This window comes from Geotrypetes seraphini, chromosome 5, assembly GCF_902459505.1.
Source record: "Geotrypetes seraphini chromosome 5, aGeoSer1.1, whole genome shotgun sequence".
Taxonomy (NCBI): Eukaryota; Metazoa; Chordata; class Amphibia; order Gymnophiona; family Dermophiidae; genus Geotrypetes; species Geotrypetes seraphini.
In genome coordinates, this window is record NC_047088.1 from 21,325,056 (window position 1) to 21,344,580 (window position 19,525).

At 41.4% G+C, this 19,525-nt stretch overlaps 1 protein-coding gene and 1 pseudogene across 2 annotated transcripts in view; one reads left to right on the forward strand and one right to left on the reverse strand.

Annotated features, from left to right (window-relative positions):
* The window catches only part of LOC117361116 (phosphatidylinositol-binding clathrin assembly protein-like), a 273,794-nt gene that overhangs the window by 46,880 nt on the left and 207,389 nt on the right, over positions 1 to 19,525 (reverse strand). The window lies entirely within an intron of this gene.
* Positions 966 to 1,398, forward strand: LOC117360963 (annotated as a pseudogene).

The following is a 19,525-nucleotide window of genomic DNA, read 5'->3' on the forward strand; positions in this document are numbered from 1 at the left end:
CGTGTGCCAGCGACTCCTTCCTCCCTCCCGGCTCAACCGTCTTCCCAAGGCGAGAAGGACAAAAATTTCATCTCCACAGGGGGATTCAGCACTCACAACAGGCTGCGTCTTCCTGCCTCGGCCTCTCAGCTGGTGCGAGCGCTGTGGCGTGGCCAAGTCCGCCGTTTAGTAAACATAAATAAAAGGGCTTCGCCGCCGTAACCAGGCTCCATGCGGACACATCAACAGTTAATGCTGCCCAAGCGCCATCCCCTGACGTCCCCGCCTAAAACGGCGGAGGGCTCGAGTCTCGTGGTGATCAATCGCCGAGCCGTAGATTTCTCGCCAGAGGGCGGGGTGACGCTGGAGGCAACGTCTGCTTGGGAGGAGGCGGGAAGGCGGCCAAAGGCGGCGAGTGGCAGCCAACCAGGGGGAGGAAGTATCGCCAGCAGGTAGGCCAGGCTTGGGCGCAGGAGGGACGCAGACAGGCTGGCTTCAGGGGAGGGGTGGGACAAAGGCTGAAAGACAGTAAGGGGGACATAGGAAGGAGAGAGAGGCAGAGTAGGGGTGAGGGTTGTAAGCAGAAGAAACACAGAAAGGTCTGGACCAAAGGGGAAAGACAGAAGGCAGATGCTGGACTATGAGAGGTACAGACGGGGGGGGGGGGGGGAGACCCTGAGGAAGAACAGAGAGATTGAAGATCATAACAGAGGAGGAAGAGAGAGACAAAGAAAAAACCCCAGACAGACAGACATCTCTAGCACCCGTTAATGTAATGGGCTTAAAGACTAGTATTCTTATATATAAATATCTGCAAACAGAAGGAAAGACTGAAGTGCTGGAGAGTGAACATTCTAAACGGTTTGTTTAATGGATACAGATGGCATCATTTTCTGTTAAGGTTTGGAATGCTCCAATATATTTAAATATGTTGGTTTAGTTATGAAAAGACAGGAATATAAATGACACAGATTTATGTGAAGTAAATGGCTACTTCAGATATGCAGGTGAAAGAACTAAAGAAGTGGGACTCTGGGAAGCTTTTAAATTTATAATGAGTCCTTGATCAAATGAATCAACCCCAGAGTTTCCCATTTCTCCTCCTAAAAGTAAGAGGTTCATTGGAAGATTTTCAGAGGAATTTAAAAGCTGCAAAAGGAAGATGTAAGTCGTTTGAAGCTGAAGTGTTACAGTAATTGACTGAGAAATGGAAGCATGAAAAAGAAGTGATTTAGAAAGTATAAAGAAAATCATCTCTTCAGCAAATTGGCAGAGAAGGAACTGGATCATAAGATGGAAGACAATAAAGAAACTTGGGAAGTGTGGATGACAGCCAAGTCTGAGCGTTTGTGAATGAAGGATGTGAAAGTGGGAGTGGTTTTTAAGAACAAAGGAGCCAAAGATGATGCTGAGAACTGATTTATGCTTTGCAGCTTGACGGTGAAAAAGGAAAAAAGAAAAGTGTTTAGAATGTCTATGGTTGTAGCTATTGCAGTGAGACAGCTTCTGGAAGATTCAGAAAAGGTTTGAGTGTGAAGAATTTAAAAAGTGAGGATGTATGAAAGAATCAAAATATGGAAGTTTATGTGAGAACAAGAGTAAGGAAGATTGTATAGAGAATAGAGCATGACAGCATATGATAATTTCAAACTATGACAGTGTATTGAGGTGCAGAACATGAGAGTTTATGAGGACTTTGGAACATGACAGCTTATGAAAGTTCCAGTGCATGGCTGCTCATTAAAGAATGATGACTGATTATTTCTAAAATGGATAATTCTGATGTGACCTTTGTTGGAGGAATTTAAATGCATGAGGTGCTGTATTTATTATACTTTAGGATGAAAGATTTTAGGTTGGAGGTACTTAAACACTGCATAAAAATGATCCTGGGAAGTGATATTAAGGAAAAAGATAATATATTGATAATTTTAGTTATGTACAAGTTATGTTTTTGGAAGGTATTTGAAATACTGATTTAATGAAGATATGAATGAATTGTATGGTGGATGAAGTATGTGTGGGTTTGAAAGTTCATATTTAATATTAATTTATTAATTTAGTATGAAACAAAAAAATTTATGTGCAGAATTGATTTTTTTTTATTAGTTTGAAGTCAATTCTTAAAATAGAGAGATTTGAGTTCAAGATGGTATGGGTATTGGTTTTAATTTGATATAGATTGTCTTTTAGGTCAAGAGGTTTATATTTGTAGAGGGGGTAATTTCTCTAATTTATTTAGGTTTAATTGGGTATTTGTAACAGTTTTGAATAGAGTCCTATAACATTGCTTATGAGAAACATAGTATTAATAATATAAGGGAAAGCGAATTAATATTTCTTGATGAAACAATTTTCAAAGTTGAGAACATAATTAATCTTAATTTGGGTGGATTGAATATAGTTAGCTTTTGATTTCTGAAATTTTTTTTTTTTTTCAAATTCTTTATTCATTTTCATATTTTACATCAAGTGCACAAAATATTTAATTACAACAAATGAATACAAAATATCACTTTTATATCTACTACATAAAATTCTAAACATATTTTTGTCCCCTCCCCCACCCCCCACCCTTCAAGTACTTTCCAATCATCTTATACACATTATATACCATATTATAACATGTTATGTAAAATTATTTTCATTACCCACCCCTCCATATGTGCCATAAAGAAGACAACGAAAAAAAAAAGAAAAGAAGAAGAGAAATCCTACTATTCATTCACTACAATATTTTGTCAATGGCCCCCATATTTTTATAAATTTAGTATATGCCCCTCTTTGTATTGCTATTGCTCTTTCCATTTTGAATATATGACAAATTGTATTCCACCAAAATGTATAATTAAGGTTACTATGGCAACCCCTGTCATGACTAATAAAAGCTAGTTATTTTCTGGTGAAATTTGACTTTTTTTTCTCATCATCATTCCAAATAACACGGTATCATATGATAGTGCTACATGGTTTTCCATCAATGTATTAATTTGTGGCCAAATTGCATTCCAAAAACTTTTAATGTGGGGACAATGATACAGTAAATGATCCAATGTCCCAGGTTCCAGATTACAGTGGCAGCATTTATTGGACTTAGAACTATCTAATTTTTGCAAATGTACAGGGGTCCAAAACACTCTATGTAACAAAAATAACCAAGTTTGTCTCATAGATGCTGACACTGTACATCTCATTCTCCAAGACCAAATTAGTGGCCATTGAGATGCAGTAATTTGGTGCTTAATCACAATGCTCCAAATGTCTCTTAAACCATTTTTTGGTTTTTTATTCAAATATCCAGATAATAATTTATACAACAATGCGGCTTGATGCCCTAGGAAGTCTGCTTGGAAGCATAAGAACTCTAAACTACCGTATTTTCGCGGATATAACGCGCGCGTTATACGTGATTTTACGTACCGCGCATACCCCTCGCGCGTTATATGCCTGAGCGCGGTATACAAAAGTTTTTAAACATAGTTCCCACCCCGCCCGACGCCCGATTCACCCCCCCAGCAGGACCGCTCGCACCCCCACCCCGAACGACCGCTCGCACGCGCTCCCACCCGCACCCGCATCCACGATCGGAGCAAGAGGGAGCCCAAGCCCTCTTGCCCGGCCGACTCCCCGACGTCCGATACATCCCCCCCCCCGGCAGGACCACTCGCACCCTCACCCCGAAGGACCGCCGACTCCCCAACAATATCGGGCCAGGAGGGAGCCCAAACCCTCCTGGCCACGGCGACCCCCTAACCCCACCCCGCACTACATTACGGGCAGGAGGGATCCCAGGCCCTCCTGCCCTCGACGCAAACCCCCTCCCCCCAACGACCGCCCCCCCCTAAGAACCTCCGCCCGTCCCCCAGCCGACCCGCGACCCCCCTGGCCGACCCCCACGACACCCCCACCCGCCTTCCCCGTACCTTTGTGTAGTTGGGCCAGAAGGGAGCCCAAACCCTCCTGGCCACGGCGACCCCCTAACCCCACCCCGCACTACATTACGGGCAGGAGGGATCCCAGGCCCTCCTGCCCCCGACGCAAACCCCCCTCCCCCCCAGCCGACCCGCGACCCCCCCGGCCGCCCCCCACGACCCCCCCACCCCCCTTCCCCGTACCTTTGGAAGTTGGCCGGACAGACGGGAGCCAAACCCGCCTGTCCGGCAGGCAGCCAACGAAGGAATGAGGCCGGATTGGCCCATCCGCCCTAAAGCTCCGCCTACTGGTGGGGCCTAAGGCGCGTGGGCCAATCAGAATAGGCCCTGGAGCCTTAGGTCCCACCTGGGGGTGCGGCCTGAGACACATGGTCGGGTTTGGCCCATGTGCCTCAGGCCGCGCCCCCAGGTGGGACCTAAGGCTCCAGGGCCTATTCTGATTGGCCCACGCGCCTTAGGCCCCACCAGTAGGCGGAGCTTTAGGACGGATGGGCCAATCCGGCCTCATTCCTTCGTTGGCTGCCTGCCGGACAGGCGGGTTTGGCTCCCGTCTGTCCGGCCAACTTCCAAAGGTACGGGGAAGGGGGGTGGGGGGGTCGTGGGGGTCGGCCAGGGGGGTCGCGGGTCGGCTGGGGGGGAGGGGGGTTTGCGTCGAGGGCAGGAGGGCCTGGGATCCCTCCTGCCCGTAATGTAGTGCGGGGTGGGGTTAGGGGGTCGCCGTGGCCAGGAGGGTTTGGGCTCCCTTCTGGCCCAACTACACAAAGGTACGGGGAAGGCGGGTGGGGGTGTCGTGGGGGTCGGCCAGGGGGGTCGCGGGTCGGCTGGGGGACGGGCGGAGGTTCTTGGGGGGGGGGGCGGTCGTTGGGGGGAGGGGGTTTGCGTCGAGGGCAGGAGGGCCTGGGATCCCTCCTGCCCGTAATGTAGTGCGGGGTGGGGTTAGGGGGTCGCCGTGGCCAGGAGGGTTTGGGCTCCCTCCTGGCCCGATATTGTTGGGGAGTCGGCGGTCCTTCGGGGTGAGGGTGCGAGTGCTCCTGCCGGGGGGGGGGGGGATGTATCGGACGTCGGGGGGGGGCATCAGGCTTTCAGGATGGGGACAGACCTTCAAGGGGGGACAGGACTTCAAGGGAGGACAGTGCACGGAAGTCAGGGGGGTTGAACGGAGAGTCGGGACAGCGCACGGAAAGTCAGGGCGGGCGAAAGGAGAGTCGGGCAGCATGCGCGTTATATGCCTGAGCGCGGTATAGAAAAGTTTTTGTACATATCATCGTGATTTCTGCGCGCTATACCCCTGTGCGCGTTTTACAATGGTGCGCGTTATATCCGCGAAAATACGGTATATTGATTATTCAATGTTTTCCATTCAGGGAACCCAACCTGAATGGCCTGCTTCAATTGCAACCATTTAAAACTTTGTGTTTTACTAAGACCAAATCTATGTTGCAATTGTGAAAATTCCAGCAGTTTACCTTCTGAAATAACATCATTTAGAGACCAAATGCCTACAATAATCCAGTTCTTCCAAAGGATTTGAGCTCCGCCAATTTTAATCTTGGAGTTTATCCATAAAGACTGATTAGTTGACTTGTTTATTGGGATAGGTGTTAATTTACTAATAAACCTCAACGTTTTCCAAGTATCCATTAATATCTTATTTTCCCTGTATCTTCTAGGCATGTTGATACTTGGAAGATGAACTAAATTTAGGGGAAACATAAGGCGCCATTCCAAATATAACCAATCCGGTGCATTATCTATAAGTTCTGGGAGGATCCAATACATACCCTGATGTAAAATATAGGCTTGATGGTACCTATAAAAATTTGGAAAATCTACCCCTCCCTCCTTAATTGATTTTTGCAAAGTTACTAAAGCTATTCTAGGCATTTTACCAAGCCAAAGAAATTTTGTTAAAATGCTATTAAGCTTTTTATAAAAGGACCCCTGAAAATAAATAGGTATCATACTCATTTGGTAGCAAACTACAGGCAACATCATCATTTTAATAGTTTGAACTCTCCCCCACCAAGAAAGATGTAAAGGGTTCCATTGCTCACACAACTCCGTAACTCTTTTTAATACAAATTTTTCATTTTCTTTTACTGTATCTTCAATTGTATTTTTAACTTGAATGCCAAGATATTTAAATCCTTCTTCCTTCCATATGAACGGAAAAGCGTCAAATAGTCCTTTTACACAATGAACATTTAAATGTATAAGTTCAGATTTACTCCAGTTAATTTTATATCCTGAAAATTTACCAAACATATCAATTAATTCCAATAGACAAGATAAGGTAGACTCTGGATTTCTCAAATAAAGTAAAATATCATCCGCATATGCCGAAATTTTATATTCCATATCAGAATATGGAATACCCTGTATCCCCCTTGCTTGCTGTATTGCTAACAATAAGGGTTCTAATACAACATCAAATAACAAAGGAGATAAAGGACAACCTCATCTGGGGCAGCCTCCTTGGAGCGGTTGGGGCACGGGCAGTGTGTCTGGGAGGGAATGCATGGATGGGAGAACATCGCAGGGGAGGAGACATAGGCATCCTGGGACTGTCTGCCAAGTCTCTTCCCTGAAGAAGCCCTTTCTGGAAACGTCAATTGCTACTCCTAAACTTACTTGCTCCACTTCATCACTGACGCTGAAACCGTGGATTGAAGACAAAGTTTTATTTTATTTTTCTTTCCAGCTTATGATTTATCTTTAATCTTATCTATTGTTTTGCCTTTTGTCTTTGTTTTGTTCTATTTCTATCATTTAAATTTCTCCAGAATTCTACTGTTCAACGGTTCCCCCTTCTGCATCTATTCCTTTCTCTCCTCTCTTCTACCTTCCAAAGTATTTAGATCAATGCTGTCTTGTTAAAATGTTTATTTTATTTTTATTTTTCCTCTAACTCTACTTTTCACTTCTCTATTATCCTCCAGGTACTTTAGTTAGATTGTGAGCCTTCGGGACAGTAAGGGAATTTTTCAAGTACCTTTCTTATTTCTAATCTTAATGTATATTTTCTGTAAACCGCTTAGAACCTAACGGATGTAGCGGTATATAAGAAATAAATTACATTACATTACATTACATAACCTTGTCTAACTCCCCTCTGCAATTTAAAACCTTCAGATAACATATTGTTAATACTTAATCTTGCAATCGGGAAGCTATACAATGTTTTTACCATTTGTATAAATCCAGAACCTATACCAAACCATTCTAAAGCCTGATACATAAAATTCCATTCTACCTTATCAAACGCTTTTTCTGCATCCAATGAAACTGTAAAAGCCGGTTCATCCATTTTTTTTGATAAATTTAACATATGAAACAATACTCTAGAGTTATTAGAGGAATGCCTTTTAGCAACAAAACGTCTGATGCGTATCTATAATATGTGGGAGAGCTTTGGCTAATCTCAAAGCCAAAATTTTCGCCAAAAGTTTATTATCCACATTTATTAAAGATATAGGCCTGTAGTTCGAAACCAAAGTAGGATCTTTATTTGGCTTAGGCAAAACAATAACTACTGATTCAGCCATAGTACCTTTAATATCACCTTTTATAAGTTGTGTCTGATATAAATTTAGTAAATATGGGGAAAGGACATTTTGAAATGTTTTATAAAATTCTACTGTATAACCATCACCACATGGAGCCGATCCAACTCTAAGAGATCTCAATGCTGTTTCTAATTCTTTTAATGATATAGGTTCATCTAAACTCCGTTTTATATGATCAGGAACCTTAGATCCATTAATTAAATCTAAAAAATTTTTACCATCTTTTTGACTCTCCAAATAAGGCTCGGAAGAATACAGGTCCTTATAAAATTTTAGAAATTGTTTTAAAATGATATCCGTTTGATTTGTTATTATACCATTATCATCTTTTATCCCATTAATGTTAGTTCTTCTTTTTTTTGCTTTAAGATAATTCGCCAATAATCTTCCCGCCTTATTAGAATTTCCATAATACATTGTCTGTTTAGAAAACAAATCTCTTCTTATCATTTTTGAAGCTAATTCGTTATATTTACCTTTTGCTTTCAAAAGAGCTTGCAATACATCATGTTCCCATTTACTTACCAATTTAGTTTCTAGTACTTTAATTTCTTTTTCTAACTCTATATACTGCATTTTAATCTGTTTCCTAACAAAAGCCGAATAGGATATAATATGACCTCTCATAGTCGCTTTAAATGCATCCCATACATTTTCAATAGATGTATCCTCCACTAAATTAATTTGAAAGAAATCACTAATTTGTGTTTTAAAATTTTCCAAAAATTTGTCATCCACAAGCAATGCATTATCAAATCTCCAAAGAGGTCTTCTATTCTCTAATTGATCTAATTGTAATTCTATCCATACTCCCGCATGATCCGAAATAATAATGGGATCAATGGAAGCCTTAATCACTTGTTGCACCTTATGTGATGAAATAAAAATATAATCTATTCTTGAAAATGATTTAAGGACCTGTGAACAAAATGAAAATTCCTGATCATTAAAATGAAGAATACGCCATATAACCTTCAAATCACATGATTGAACCAAATTATCTAAACCTAAAGATTTTATACTTTTACCTGGTTTTTTATCCATTAATGGATCCATTACAGCATTAAAATCTCCAGCCACCACTAAATTAGAAGCAGCCAGTGGTAACAACATACTCTGCAACTTTTTTAAAAATTCTGATTGATTCGAATTAGGGGCATATATATTGAACAATGTCAGGGTATTATTTCCCATACTCATATCAACATGTAACCATCTTCCATGTGGATCCGAATTTACTACCTTAAAATTGGCCATACACTTTTTATTTATAAGAACTGCTACCCCTGCTTTTTTACCTACTGCTGGAGCAAAAAAACATTCCTTCACCCACCCACCCACTAGTTTCTGTGATTCCTTTATATTCAGATGAGTCTCCTGCAAACAATAAACATCCGCATTTTGCTTTTTTAAAAATGATAATACCTTTTTCCTTTTGATTACATGATTCAGGCCATTGATATTAATAGAAAATATCTTCAAAGACATAATATATTTTAAACTCCTCATCATAATCCTCTTCTTCCCTTCTTCCATAATTAAGATCTAAAGAACTTCTCCCAATGGCACACATTTTTACCCCTAAATTACCCAATCCCTTATTAATCTTTACCTTAATCATTCTAGTAATACCTTTAATGCCCATCTTCATCCCACCCCTCCCTCCCCAATATAATGACTGCTTAAGGACACATATTGGAACAGCAATCCCAACTTTCCCCCCACCCCCAGGCAACCAATATTTATTAATAACCCCTTTATCATTTATTAAGACAAACTCACTAACCCTCCACAATGTATCTAATTATATCTCTCTTCTAATCATAAAACCTTTTTTTTTACCATTTTAAAGTAAGTAATTTCTCTATTATTTAACCTTTGATCACATAAACATATTTAATTCCTAACATTCCATTAATGCATCTTTATATTCTCACCAATCTTTAATTCATTTCCCCAATATTTTATTTCATTCAACAAAATTCTATCATAAACATATATTTAATAAATTAGTATCATTTTTCCTATATCTCATACTATCCAATCCATCAACCCCTATCATCCTTTTAATACCTAAAAGCAAATATCCATATCTTCATATACTTATTTAAAAATTGTTTTCAATTTTATAAGTTTTTATCTTCTATTTATATATAAACTTTTTTATTTCATTCAGAAAAATAAAATTTTCACTTTATAATTTTTTTTTAAATATTTCCTCTTTTCCAAATTAAATCCAATCCTTTTAAAACTATAATATTACAAAATCAATCTTTACATTTGATACTTTAGTCATCTCCTTCAGTTACCAATAAATTCTTATTTTGTATCTTTCTTTTATATTATTCATTTTCCTTTCCTTTACTTGCATCTAAATGCCATATAACTTTTCCTGTCTATAATTAGTCCATTCTACATTCTTCTTCTTGTTGTCCTTTCATTCTTTACTTTCTCATTTACTGACTTATTAAATTAACTGAACTTTCATATTTATTTCTTAGCTACATCCATCCTCTCTTAAGACTCTTGACTGCCAATTGTCATTTTATTTAATATCCTTTTAGTCTATCAATTCTGCTTTCTTCTTCTTCTTCACATTTATTTATTTTCTTGTCCATTCTTCACTTGTCCCCTTTTGTTAATTTGTCAAGACCTTTATTCCTTCCTGTTCACTCTTTACTCCAGCCATCCATCCTTCAGTCTCCTAAAGTTCAGTCTCATGTCTTTCCAGTCCATCCTTCTTGCTTTTTCTTCTTTACATTCTTTTATTGTCTTTTTCCCTTGTCCATTTTTATATTCCTGTTCTTTGTTTCATATTCCTCTTTCTTCAACAAACAAAAGTCCCATAGTTCTTTATATTAAACTTTTTGTTCAATATCCATCAATCCAGTCTTAATATTTATCCCTTCATTTCAACACCCATTGTGCTAAAATGACATAGGTTCTGATTTTGAAAGAAAGGTCTTTAGCTTTTCCGGGTCTACAAAATACAAAGATTTATGGGTAATATAACCCATATTTATATCCTTTTTCCTTTAATTGAGGTCTCAAATCAAGGAATTTCTTCCTAATGTTTGCTGTATTTTTAGCAAAATCTGGTAAAAACCATATTTTGGACCCTTTATAATTTAAATTTTTATCTTTCTTGGCAGCATTTAAAATTTCTATTGCTTGCTGGTATCTTAACATCTTGAATATTAGTGGTCTTGGTCTCCCTTGGTTATCCACACGCTTTGTTGGAATCCTGTGTGCACGTTCTATTTCTAAAGGCTGTTTGAAATCCAACTGCAGTATTTTAGGTATTAAATTTTCTAAAAACTGTATGGCATTTCCTCCTTCCAAATTTTCTTGTATTCCAAAAAGTTTTACATTTTTCCTTCTGCCACGGTTTTCATAATCTTCCAGCTGATTTTTCAGTTGAGTAATTTCCAAACTGTCATTTTTACATCTTCTTTCTGCACATTCCAAAACCTCCATTTTAGCTTCCAGATCCGTTGTTCTTTTGTTTGTCACTTCCATCTGCCTATGTATATTCAATATTTCTTCCTTCATTTCTGCCATGCTATTAACATTTTCTTTCAACATTTGTTTTATTTGTCTTAATTCCCCCATAACTTCGGCTTTACTTAGCTCTTCCGACTCATCCCCCGGAAGCGGAACCTTACACGGAGTAATTTGATCCGACTTTTGCCTCTTCACCGCTCCTCCGGTTTCATTTTTACTCTGCCTCGTACTCGCCATGCTCCCGCACTTCCCTCCTCACTTTTTCGCCGAAATACAAGCCGCAATGATAAACTTTTTTATTCAGCTGTTGCCCAGGTAAGAGGAGCGCCGCGATCACACGTCCATTTTGTGTGTGCGCTAAGCCATGCCCCCCCCCCCGATTTCTGAAATTTCTGATACAAAAATTATTGACCTGTGGGAGTTGCATGTCACTGGGTACCACATGCGTGGTTCTAAGTTTTCATGTGTATTTTGGGGGGGTTGGGAGGAGAAGAAGGGATAGGGGTTTGGGAAGCGGGGTTTATTTTCTTTTATATCCTGTAATTGGGAAAGGTGTAAATTTTATATGTTCACATAATGTATTTACTGAAAGATTTATGAAAGATTGTTTTAGATATGTTTTGTAATGACTTTTAAAATATTTTCGTTAAATGTAAATGGTCTAAACCATCCGATAAAGAGGAAAAAAGTGCTTTTATTTTTAAAAAATCAGAATGCGGATATATGTTTTATACAAGAGTCTCATTTGTCTGCTGAGGAATCTAAGAAGCTGGAAGGGAATTGGGTGAAGCAATGCTTCTTTGCCCCAGCGGTGAAGAAAAAAGCTGGAGTTGCTATTCTAGATAATAAAAAATGTAATGCAGTGTTCAATTTAAATTGCCTTTGATCCCTTAGGAAGATGGGTGCATGTTGGCCTGAGTATTGGCAATACTGCTTTGACGCTTTTTAATGTGTATGTCCCTAATTCGAACCAAGCAGAGTTTTTAAAGTCTCTACAACAATTGATTTTACCACTGGCTGCTTCTAATTTAGTAGTGGCGGGAGATTTTAATGCTGTTATGGATCCTTTAATGGATAAAAAAAACCTAGTAAAATTATAAAATCATTAGGTTTGGATAATTTTGTACAGTCTTCAAATTTAAAAGATATATGGCGTATTCTTCATTTTAATGATCGAGAATTTTCTTTTTCTTCCCATGTTCATAAATCATTTTCAAGAATTGACTATGTTTTTATTTCAGATCATTTAGTGCATCAAGTAACACAAGCCTCTATTGATCCTATCATTATGTCTGATCATGGAGGGGTGTGGGTGGAATTTAATGTTATTGGTCAAGACAGTAGTAGACCAGTTTGTAGATTTGATAATGCATTGCTTGCAGATCAAAAATTTTGTGAAGAATTTCAACTTAAATTAGATGAATATTTTCAAATTAATAATATAGAGGAAATTTCTGTAGAAACTTTGTGGGAAGCTTTTAAGTTAACTATGAGAGGGCAAATTATTTCGTACTCAGCTCATGTTAAAAACCAAATAAAAAAGCAATTTTTTAGTTTAGAACAAGAAATAAGACTTCTAGAGGCAAAATTGGTTGAAAAATGGGAGCATTTCTCAGAGAACATATCCTCCTGTATCTCGAACCTGCAATCTTGGGCCCACACCGTCCAAATGAAATTGAATGAATCCAAGACAAAACTTCTTTGGCTTGGCCCAAAATTAGTTCAGCTACCCACCTCAATCCCACTGTCCTCCGGCTCTACTCTGCAGCTTGAATTCTCCAGCAAGGTCCTGGGCATCATCATTGACTCTACACTGTCCTTCAACGACCACCTCAACTCCCTGGTAAAAAAATGCTACTTCAGCCTTCATATGCTGAGGACAGTAAGATCCTGTTTCCATCAAAAACATTTCGCCGTTCTCGTCCAATCCATCATCCTCTCCAGACTGGACTATTGCAATTCCATCTTCATATGCCTAACGAAGAAAAACCTCCACAGACTCCAGCGGATTCAAAATGCTGCGGCCAAGCTTATCTTTGCAAAAAGTAAATTCGATCACGTCTCACCACTCCTTTCCAAGCTTCACTGGCTTCCGATAATTTCCAGAGTCCACTTCAAATGCATCTGCCTAACTTTCAAGATCCTCCACGGCATCCTTCCTCCATTAATCCCACTGTCCTGGAATTCCTCGAATCTTAGTACCACCAGACCTACCCAAAAATCAAAACTATCCTTCCCCTCATTAAAAGGCATTTCCCACCCAGGAAAACTGGGGACTTCCCTCCTCTTCAGATTCACCGAGCTCTGGAATAACCTTACCTCCCCTCTTCGGAACCTGAGTGCTCTCCAACCCTTCCGTAAACATCTTAAAACCTGGCTTTTCTCAAAAACTTAATCACTCCCTCCTCATCTGACATCCTAGCTCTTTAACATTCCTCTTTCCTCCGATCTTCATCTAACCCTTTCCTTGGAGTTCCTTTCTCTTCACAATCCCTGTAAACCGTGCCGAGCTCTATGACCATGGAGATGGCACGGTATACAAACCTAAGATTTAGTTTAGTTTAGTTTAGTTTAGCATTCTACATTACAAGCTCTTTTAAAAATTAAATGTAAATATAATGAGATTTCTTCTAAGTTAATCAGAAATGATATTTTTTCGCAGAAAGCTTTGTATTATGGAAGCTCTAATAAGGCGGGAAGATTATTGGCTAATTATCTTAAAGTAAAGAAAAGGAAAGCAAAAATTAGTATAATCAAAGATGAAAAAGGAGATACACATTCCCAAATTGGACCTATTTTAAAACAATTTTTGAAATTTTATAAAGCCCTTTATTCTTCTGAGCCTTATATAGAAAGGGAAAAGGATGGCTTTGAATTTTTAAATTTAATTGAGGGTCCAAAGGTTCCTGATCATATAAAAAGAAGTCTAGAAGAACCTATATCGCTAAAAGAATTAAAAACAGCATTGAAGTCTCTTAGAGTTGGGACTGCTCCAGGTGGTGACGGTTATACTGTAGAGTTTTATAAGTCTTTTCAAAATACCTTGTTACCCCATTTATTAAATTTATATTTGAGTCAACTGAATAAAGGCTGTTTTACAGGTACTATGGCAGAATCATTAATTATTGTTTTGCCGAAGCCAAATAAAGATATTACTTTGGATTCAAACTAGAGAATGACACGGTGAAAAAATTGGTCCCCGTCACCGCCCCGTCCCCGTCTCACCATCCTCTGCACCGCCCCGTCACCGCCATTCCCTTCACCGCCCCGTCACCGCCACTGCCACCCCATTCACCGCCCCGTCACCGCCACTGCAACCCCATTCACCGCCCTGTCACCGTCACCGCTGCATACATAAAAGCCTCAAACGGGTACGATTTTATATACTTTTCTTTATTTACGTATAAAGGAAACATTCTTTAAAACTTTAAAACTCTTCCTCTAGTTCAGCAGCCAAAGCTCTAATTTATAAAATGACAATTGTATAGAATATTGTTTCTTTTTATACTTGAATAAAATAAGTTCAGTATAAAACTATTTGAGGCTTGTTGAAATGGGATGAGATGGTTTGTGGGGATGGGATGGGGATAGGGCCCGAGCTCACGGAGACAGAGCTCACAGGGATGGGGACCAAGTTCGCGGACAAATATTTTCCCCGTGTCACTCTCTAGTTTACAGCTCAATCAAGGCTGGCTCTGATGGGCTGCAAGTCTCCCCTCCCCCCAGCGTTCACGGCAGGAGGGCACCCAACCCCTCCTGTAGACACCCCCCAACGGCCCTCCCGACAATCGCAGCAGGGTACCCAACCCCTCCTGCCGGTCCTCCCAATGGCCTCCCCTAAGATCACCGGCAGGAGGGTACCCAACCCCTCCTGCTGGACCCCCCCCCCAACGAACCCTCCCACCCCTTGGACTTCCAGAAAGCATTTGACAAAGTTCCACACAAAAGACTTCTTAGGAAACTACAAAGCCATGGCATAGAGGGAGATATACAAAGATGGATAGGCAAATGGCTGGAAAACAGGAAGCAGAGAGTGGGCATAAATGGGAAGTTCTCCGACTGGGAGAAAGTGACTAGTGGTGTACCCCAGGGCTCGGTACTTGGGCCGATCCTTTTTAATATTTATATCAATGACCTGGAAAATGGAACATCCAGTGAGATCATCAAGTTTGCAGACGACACAAAACTCTGCCGGGCAATCAGATCGCAGGAGGACAGTGAGGAACTCCAGAGCGATTTGTGTCGGTTAGAAAAATGGGCGGAGAAATGGCAGATGAAGTTCAACGTGGAGAAATGCAAGGTAATGCATTTAGGCAGTAAAAATAAGGAATACAAGTACAGAATGTCAGGTGCAACTCTGGGAAAAAGTGAACAAGAAAGGGATCTGGGTGTACTGATAGATAGGACCCTGAAGCCATCGGCACAATGCGCGGCAGCGGCAAATAAGGCAAATAGAATGTTGGGCATGATAAAGAAAGGAATCTCGAGTAGATCGGAGAAAGTTATAATGCCGCTTTATAGGGCAATGGTCAGACCCCACTTGGAATACTGCGTCCAACATTGGTCTCCCTACTTAAAGAAGGATATAAAACTGCTGGAGAGGGTGCAGAGACGAGCAACTAAACTAGTGAAGGGTATGGAGAAACTGGAATATGAGGATCGACTTAAAACACTGGGATTGTTCTCCCTTGAGAAAAGGAGACTGCGTGGGGATATGATCGAAACCTTCAAAATACTGAAAGGAATCGACAAAATAGAGCAGAAAAAACTATTTACATTGTCCAATTTGACACGGACAAGAGGACATGAAATGAAGCTAAGGGGGGGCAAGCTCAGGACTAATATCAGGAAGTTCTGCTTCACACAGAGAGTGGTTGACATCTGGAATACTCTCCCAGGGGAGATTATTGCGGAATCGACAGTCCTAGGCTTCAAAAGCAAACTAGATGCATATCTCCTTGAGAGAGGCATATAAAGATATGGTTGGCTATAAAATAAGCCAGGTGTATACCTAGCAGGGCCTCCGCGTGTGCGGATCGCCGGACTTGATGGACCGAAGGTCTGATCCGGAGATGGCGCTTCTTATGTTCTTACCCCGGAACCCCCTTAGTCTTACTTTCCAAGTTGGACCGGACGGCTCCTCACACGTATGGCCAGCAGGCTTGCCTCCGTCCAAATGAGGCGGGCCCGCCCCTACCCTGCCCAACCCACAGGATCCTAGGGCCTGATTGGTCTAGGCACCTAAAGCCACTCCCGCTATAGGAGGGGCCTTAGGTGCTTGGGCCAATCAGGCCCTAGGATCCTGTGGGTTAGGCAGGGGAGGGGAGGGGCGGGCCCGCCTCATTTGGACGGAGGCAGGCCTGCTGGCCAGACGAGCGAGGAGCTGTCCGGTCCAACTTGGAAAGTAAGACTAAGGGTGGTGTTTCGGGATGGCGGGGTTTGTTGGGGGAGGGTCCGGCAGGAGGGGTTGGGCACCCTCCTATTGGCGATATAGGGGGCCATTGGGGGGGCCGGCAGGAGGGGTTGGGCACCCTCCTACCAGTGATCATAGGGGGGCTGTTGGGGAGCTGGCAGGAGGGGTTGGATATCCTCCTGCTGCGATCGTCGGGGGGGCTGTTGGGGTAGGCAGGAGGGGATGGGTACCCTCCTGCCGCGATCGTTGGGGAGGGCTGGTTCTGTCGGCATGAAGGGCTGAGCACCTTCCTGCCGGCGATCGTCGGGGGGGGGGGGGGGGGCGGGTTCTATTGGCAGGAAGGGTTGATCTGACAAATGAGGAGCACGGTGAAACACAGGTAAATAGCGGTTCCTAGAAGGGGGTACATTGGCCTGCGGGGACAAATCTTTTCACCGTTTTTGCGGGCGGTGAAAACTTTTGTCCCCGTGTCTGCGGCGATTTGGCTTTGGAGTCTCCATAACCCGCAGCCAAACCGCAGCCACGCCGCAGCTCCCTGCGGGGATCGCTCCCCGTGTCATTCTCTAATTCAAACTACAGGCCTTTTTCTTTAATTAATGTTGATGGAAAATTGCTAGCTAAGCTTTTAGCCTTACGTTTGAGAAAGGCTCTTCCTTATATAATTGGAATGCACCAAACGGGCTTTGTTGCTCACAGACACTCTTCTAATAATACTAGACTGGCTCTTCAGATGTTATATTTAACAAAAGACTTAAAAGACCCAGCCTTCTCTGTGTCATTGGATGCGGAGAAGGCTTTTGATTGAGTAGAGTGGGTCTTTATGTATCAAGCAATGGAATGGTTTGGTGTGGGTTCAGGATTTATACAAATGATTAAAGCATTGTATAGCTCCCCTGTTGCTAGATTATATATTGATAATAATTTTTCAGAATCTTTTAAATTGCAAAGGGGGGTTAGACAAAGTTGTCCTCTGTCTCCTTTACTTTTTGATATAGTACTTGAAACCTTGTTATTAGCTATTCAACAGGTAGGGGAGATACAGGGTATTCTGGGAAAGAATATAAGGTATCTGCTTATGCAGATGATATACTGCTCCATTTGAGGAATCCTGAAACAACCATTCCATTTTTGCTTGATTTGATTGAGCAATTTAGGAAATTCTCAGGATATAAAATAAATTGGAATAAATCAGAAATTCTTCCTTTAAATGTACATTGTATAAAAGATTTATTTGACTCATTTCCTTTTATTTGGAAGGAGGAAGGAATAAAGTATTTAGGTATCTGGATAAAAAACACATTTGAGGAGACAATGAAAGTGAATGAAAAAAACTTTATTACAAAAGGTCACAGAGCTGTGTGAACAATGGAATCCATTGCATTTGTCTTGGTGGGGAAGAGTCCAAACTGTTAAGATGATGATATTGCCTGTTTGTTACCAAATGGGTATGATACCAGTTTTTTTCAGGGGTCTTTTTATAAAAAGTTAAACGGTATCTTGTCTAAATTTATTTGGCTGGATAAAAGGGTAAGAATTGCTTTAGTATCTTTACAAAGGCCAATTGCGGAGGGTGGGGTAAATTTTCCAAATTTTTATAGGTACCATCAATCCTATATCTTGCGTCGAGGTATGTATCGGGTCCTCCCAGAGCTCATGGAAAAGTTACCTGATTGGTTATGGTTAGAATGGCAGCTCATGTTTCCTATAAGGCTCCATCATCTTCTCAGTATTAAAATGCCTAGGTTACGGAAAAATAATAAGATTTTAATGGACACATGGAAAACTTTAAGATATGTTAATACTTTAACACCTTCTGATTCAAAAATCTACATGTCAAAATATCTGGCTCAACTCCAGGATCCAAATTGGCGGGTTTAAGATTGTCTGGAAGGATTGGATTAAAGTAGGTATAAGAACAAAGTTATAAATGGTTGCAACTGAAGCAGGCCATTCAGGCAGGGTTCCCTGAATGAAAATCTCTCAATAATCATTTTAGCTTAGATTTCCTATGCTTTCAGGCAGATTTCTTGGGTCACCAAGCCGCGCAGTGGTATAAATTATTATCTGGCCTTGTAAAGAAGAAACCAAAGAGTGGACTTAAAGATATCTGGAGCATTGAGATTAAGCATCAAATTAATGTGTCTCAATGGCCACGTATTTGGTCCTGGAGGATGAGGTGCACAATGTCTGCATCTATGAGGCAAACATGGTTTTTCCTGTTGCATAGAGCAGTGTTTTTCAACCGCTGTTCCGCGGCACACTAGTGTGCCGCGAGATGTTGCCTGGTGTGCCGCAGGGCCCGGAGCTGACAGGGGGCCCGAGGCAGGGGCGCCAGTAGCTCGCCAAGGCAAAGTGAGTCGATCACCCAGGACTCACTTTGTCTTGGCGATCTAATCTATCGAGCCGATAGAAGTATATTGCAGTCTTCTTTTCCCCGACGTCAATTCTGCAGTCGGAGAGGAAGTTCGGGCCAGCCAATCGCTGCCTGGCTGGGCGGAACTTCCTCTCCGATTGCAGAATTGACGTCAGGGAGAGCATGCGTCGGCGTCGGCTTTGGGGCCTGTTATCCATTGGTGGGTCCTGTTCCCCGATGGCAGCGGCAGTGGCTTGGGGAACGGCAGGGAGAAAGAAAGAAAGGGGGCAGGCAGGGAGACAGAAGGAAAGAAGAGAAACAGAAAAAAAGAAAGGGGGCATGAAGAGAGGAAGAAAAAGTTGTGGGAGGGAATGAGGTGTGGAGGAGAGAAAGCATACAGGCTGATAGAAGGGAAGAAAGATTGGATGCACAGTCAGAAGAAGAAAGTGCAACCAGAAATCACCAGACAAGGTAGGAAAAATGATTTTATTTTAAATTTAGCAAAGTGGAGGCAGTATTACCACAGTTTTCAAAGGAATTTGCCCAAATAACTTAATAGTTAACTGGGTAAATTCCCAGAGATGAAAGCTTCCCTTCACTTACTATGCACAGTTCTGAATTTATATCTGCTGTCTATATTTTACAATATGGTCACCTTTTACTAAACCGCAATAGTGGTTTTTAGCGCAGGGAGCCTATGAGCGACAAGAGCAGCGCTGGACATTCAGCGCAGCTCCCTGCGCTAAAAACTGCTATTGTGGTTTAATAAAAAGGATGG